We start from the raw sequence: 6,000 nt of genomic DNA, 5'->3' as shown, positions 1-6,000 counted from the left end.
GAGATGCCTTTTGAGGAGGGCTTTATTAACCTCTGACTCTAACTCTGAGAATTCGTGAGGAAAAAAGCAAACAGAGTGAAGTGAACCAAGCGCTCACTTTCAAGTGTGCTGTCTTACCTGTGTTTTCTACAACTTAAAAGTGTACATTTTACATTTAGCAGATGTTCTTATGCAGAGCGACATACAGGAGCAATTACAGTGAAGTGCCTTGCTCAAATGCACATCAACAGATTTTTTACTGAGTCGGCTTGGAGACTCGAACCAGCGACCTTTCGGTTACTGGCCCCCCGTTAGGCTACCTGCCTGTAAGAGTGATTTGGGCAGACAAAGTGGAGAACTAGAAATTCTGTTGAAATAATTAGTCCATACCATTTCAGAACCTTAGACCTATGGAATATTTGGCATCATGCATAACTCCTGAACATTGTAGTTCTTTTGGTGTTACATATTCATTATCAAAGGGCGAGGCGAGACATTCTGATTAAGATTAGTGGTATCAGACCTGACCTGCTTGGCCATTCACTTCCCCTTAAACACGGGACAGTCTGATGGTAGTCAAACCTTGTTACCAAACACATGACCGCCAACATCTACATAACAGCACTCGGGTCAATTGCACTATAGTTCAACTCCTTTTTCAGTTACGTTCCCATCATTTACCCAGAAGATAATGTGTATTAAAGGGTCATTATTATTATATCAGCATTCCTAACTAGTATAATTTTGCCCTTTGTGGAGGGATATTGGGTTCACTGGGGTTACCATCATGACATACCGCACTGCATGTCCAATCTGGGACATGCAGAATAATTGAAATTCACTGTTGACAGATAAACTGTGCACTGATTAATTAGAACAGAGAAGTCTGCACGAGGCAGATATATGAGGGTAATGCTTGTAAGCAATTTGCTTGAAAGGATCAATTTAATCCAGTGGTTGTTAAAGCTGTGCAAAATGGATCATGTGTGTATGGTTTCTTTGAATTGTCTGTTCAATGACATGAACCTAAACCATGTTAGGTAACAGCAGATCAGGTCTTAAAGGGGCAATCTGGCATTTAAAAAAATATTTTAATGAGCACCTCGCCATTTTTTTGGTAAACAGACACTTTATAGCTTCAAAGCATCATTATAGCTATCATTTTGATCTCACGGATAGTCAGCCATGAGATCAAAATGTTAGCTTTAACCATATACTTTGAAGCTATACACAAACAATGGAGTAAAATAAGTTTATATTTTGGGTTCTGAGAGTGTAAAACAGTGAAACTAAGCTTATAAGGCATTTATAAGCTCTTCAAGAATCAATAGCTATATCATTGATTTAAAAGTTCCAAAATAGAAGTAACAATCTAAGATTGCACCTTTAATCAGATGGATGAACGTAAACCGAGAACTAATCTCTTGTGGACAGATTCAACAGACAACTTTCACGAAGATTTTACTTCTGTGTAACCGAGATTGAGCGAGAACTGATTACATCAGATACTGTGACATGATTTTACTTGACTTTGCACTGAAGTTGTACATATTTTAGTGGTATGAGTGTGCAGTTATACTCACATTTATCCTAGCTCCTCTGAGGAGCCCCCACCTGTTCCTGATGGGTAGCCTCCATGGCTCGCTCCACTGGGGCTCCGCCAGCCTCCTCCCCAGCCTACCCCTGCCTTCCAGGCCCTAACAGACTCTGTTTGATAATCCCTACTGGGTCTTCAATCACAACCCTTCACAGTACAGTATTAGGATGCTCTAGGAACTGAGGCACCCAGGACCAGCTCTAGCGATGATTTGGTTGGGGGGCCCCCCACCTCGCGGCAAAACATTTGGTGGAGAGAAATCAACGTTTTAAAGTTCATTTCTTGTCTCTCCCCCTAAGCAAAATGGGTACAATTGCAGGAAATTAGCTGTAAAACTGCCCTTTTCTTTTCTTTGGTCCTAGGCAAAATGAGTACAATTGCATGAAATATGTCATAAAATTGTAAACCTTTCTCTCCGCCCCATGGCAAAATGTGTAGAATTGCAGAAAACTTGCTTTAAAACTGCAAAAAGCTAATATCCTGCAATTCTACACATATTGTAATCAAATCAAAATTTATTTGTCACATACACGTGTTTAGCAGAGGTTATAGCGGGTGTAACGAAATGCTTGTGCTTCTAGCTCCGACAGTGCAGTAATATCTAACAATTTCACAACATATACCCAATACACACATAAAATTAAGGAATGGGATTTAAGAATATATACATCTACAGTGGGGAGAACAAGTATTTGATACACTGCCGATTTTGCAGGTTTTCCTACTTACAAAGCATGTAGAGGTCTGTCATTTTTATCATAGGTACACTTTAACTGTGAGGGACGGAATCTAAAACAAAAATCCAGAAAATCGAATTGTATGATTTTTAAGTAATTCATTTGCATTTTATTGCATGACATAGGTATTTGATACATCAGAAAAGCAGAATTTAATATTTGGTACAGAAACCTTTGTTTGCAATTACAGAGATCATACGTTTCCTGTAGGTCTTGACCAGGTTTGCACACACTGCAGCAGGGATTTTGGCCCACTCCTCCATACAGACCTTCTCCAGATCCTTCAGGTTTCGGGGGCTGTCGCTGGGCAATAACGGACTTTCAGCTCCCTCCAAAGATTTTCTATTGGGTTCAGGTCTGGAGACTGGCTAGGCCACTCCAGGACCTTGAGATGCTTCTTACGGAGCCAATCCTTAGTTGCCCTGGCTGTGTGTTTCGGGTCGTTGTCATGCTGGAAGACCAAGCCACGACCCATCTTCAATGCTCTTACTGAGGGAAGGAGGTTGTTGGCCAAGATCTCGCGATACATGGCCCCATCCATCCTCCCCTCAATACGGTGCAGTCGTCCTGTCCCGTGTGCAGAAAAGCATCCCCAAAGAATGATGTTTCCACCTCCATGCTTCACGGTTGGGATCGTTTTCTTGGGGTTGTACTCATCCTTCTTCTTCCTCCAAACACGGCGAGTGGAGTTTAGACCAAAAAGCTATATTTTTGTCTCATCAGACCACTTGACTTTCTCCCATTCATCCTCTGGATCATCCAGATGGTCATTGGCAAACTTCAGACGGGCCTGGACATGCGCTGGCTTGAGCAGGGGGACCTTGCGTGCGCTGCAGGATTTTAATCCATGACGGCGTAGTGTGTTACTAATGGTTTTCTTTGAGACTGTGGTCCCAGCTCTCTTCAGGTCATTGACCAGGTCCTGCCGTGTAGTTCTGGGCTGATCCCTCACCTTCCTCATGATCATTGATGCCCCATGAGGTGAGATCTTGCATGGAGCCCCAGACCGAGGGTGATTGACCGTCATCTTGAACTTCTTCCATTTTCTAATAATTGCGCCAACAGTTGTTGCCTTCTCACCAAGCTGCTTGCCTATTGTCCTGTAGCCCATCCCAGCCTTGTGCAGGTCTACAATTGTATCCCTGATGTCCTTACACAGCTCTCTGGTCTTGGCCATTGTGGAGAGGTTGGAGTCTGTTTGATTGAGTGTGTGGACAGGTGTCTTTTATACAGGTAACGAGTTCAAACAGGTGTAGTTAATACAGGTAATGAGTGGAGAACAGGAGGGCTTCTTAAAGAAAAACTAACAGGTCTGTGAGAGCCGGAATTCTTACTGGTTGGTAGGTGATCAAATACTTATGTCATGCAATAAAATGCATATTAATTACTTAAAAATCATACAATGTAATTTTCTGGATTTTTGTTTTAGATTCCGTCTCTCACAGTTGAAGTGTACCTATGATAAAAATTACAGACCTCTACATGCTTTGTAAGTAGGAAAACCTGCAAAATCGGCAGTGTATCAAATACTTGTTCTCCCCACTGTATGTACAAGCAATGACAGAGAGGCATGGACTAAGATACAGAAGATTATTATAGAATAGAATGCAGTATATTCATATGAGATGAGTAGTGCAAGATATGTAAACATTATTAAAGTGACTAGTGTTCCATTTCTTAAAGTGGCCAGTGATTTCAATAGGCAGCAGCAGCCTCTAATGTCCTAGTGATGGCCTTGAGATAGAAGCTGTTTTTCATTCTCTCGGTGCCAGCTTTGATGCACCTGTACTGACCTCGCCTTCTAGATGATAGCGGGGTGAACAGGCAGTGACTCAGGTGGTTGATGTCCTTGATGATCTTTTTGGCCTTCCTGTGACATCGGGTGCTGTATGTGTCTTGGAGGGCGGGTAGTTTGCCCCCGGTAATGCGTTCAGCAGACCGCACCACCCTCTGGAGAGCCCTGCGGTTGTGGGCAGTGCAGTTGCCATACCAGGCAGTGATACAGAGCCCTCACCTCCTCCCTGGAGGCGGTCTCGTCATTGTTGGTACTCAAGCCTACTACTGTTGTGTCTGAGCTCCTGAGTGGCGCAGTGGTCTAAGGCACTGCATCGCAGTGCTAACTGTGCCACTAGAGATCCTGGTTCGAATCCAGGCTCTGTCGCAGCCGGCCGCGACCGGGAGACTCATGGGCGGCGCACAATTGGCCCAGCGTCGTCTAGGGTAGGGGAGGGAATGGCCGGCAGGGATGTAGCTCAGTTGATAGAGCATGTTTGCAACGCCAGGGTTGTGGGTTCGATTCCCACGGGGGGCCAGTATAAAAAAAATATGCAATCACTAACTGTAAGTCGCTCTGGATAAGAGCGTCTGCTAAATGACTAAAATGTAAAATGTAAATGTCTGCAAACTTGATGATTGAGTTGGAGGCGTGCTTGGCCACGCAGTCATGGGTGAACAGGGAGTACAGGAGGGGGCTGAGCATGCACCCTTGTGGGGATCCAGTGTTGAGGATCAGAGAAGTGGAGATGCTGTTTCCTACCTTCACCACCTGGGGGCGGCCCGTCAGGAAGTCCAGGACCCAGTTGCACAGGGCGGGGTTCAGACCCAGGGCCTCGAGCTTAATGATGAGCTTGGAGGGTACTATGGTGTTGAATGCTGAGCTATAGTCAATGAACATCATTCTTACATAGGTATTCCTCTTGTCCAGATGGGATAGGGCAGTGTGCAGTGTGATGGCGATTGCATCGTCTGTGGATCTATTGGGGCGGTAAGCAAATTGAAGTGGGTCTAGGGTGACAGGTAAGGTAGAGGTGATATGATCCTTGACTAGTCTCTCAAAGCACTTAATGATGCCAGAGGTGAGTGCTACAGGGCGATGGTCATTTAGTTCAGTTACTTTTGCTTTCTTGGGTACAGGAACAATGGTGGCCCTCTTGAAGCATGTGGGAACAGCAGACTGGGAAAGGGAGAGATTGAATATGTCCATGAACACACCAGCCAGCTGGTCTGCGCATGCTCTGAGAACGCGGCTAGGGATGCCGTCTGGGCCGGAATCCCTGCGGGGGTTAACATGCTTAAATGTCTTAAACATGTCGGCCATGGAGAAGGAGAGGCCACAGTCCTTGGTAGTGGGCCTCGTCAGTGGCACTGTGTTATCCTCAAAGCAGGCGAAGAAGGTGTTTAGCTTGTCTGGAAGTGAGACGTCGGTGTCCACGACGTGGCTGGTTTTCTTTTTGTAGTCCGTGATTGTCTGTAGACCCTGCCACATACGTCTCGTGTCTGAGCCGTTGAATTGTGACTCCACTTTGTCTCTATACTGATGTTTTGCCAGTTTAATTGCCTTGCGGAGTGAGTAGCTACACTGTTTGTATTCTGCCATATTCCCAGTCACCTTGCCATGGTTGAATGCGGTGGTTCGCGCTTTCAGATTTGCTCGAATGCTGCCGTCTATCCACGGTTTCTGGTTAGGGTATGTTTTAATAGTCACAGTGGGCACAACATCACCTATACACTTTCTGATAAACTCAGTCACTGTTTCAGTGTATATGTCTAAATTATTTTCAGAAGCTACCCGGAACATATCCCAGTCCGCGTGATCAAAACAATCTTGAAGCGTGGATTCCGATTGGTCAGATCAGCGTTGAATAGTCCTTAGCACAGGTACTTCCTGTTTGAGTTTCTGCCTATAGG

This window comes from Coregonus clupeaformis, chromosome 1 (assembly GCF_020615455.1).
Source record: "Coregonus clupeaformis isolate EN_2021a chromosome 1, ASM2061545v1, whole genome shotgun sequence".
NCBI lineage: Eukaryota > Metazoa > Chordata > Actinopteri > Salmoniformes > Salmonidae > Coregonus > Coregonus clupeaformis.
This window is presented reverse-complemented; position numbering follows the sequence as displayed.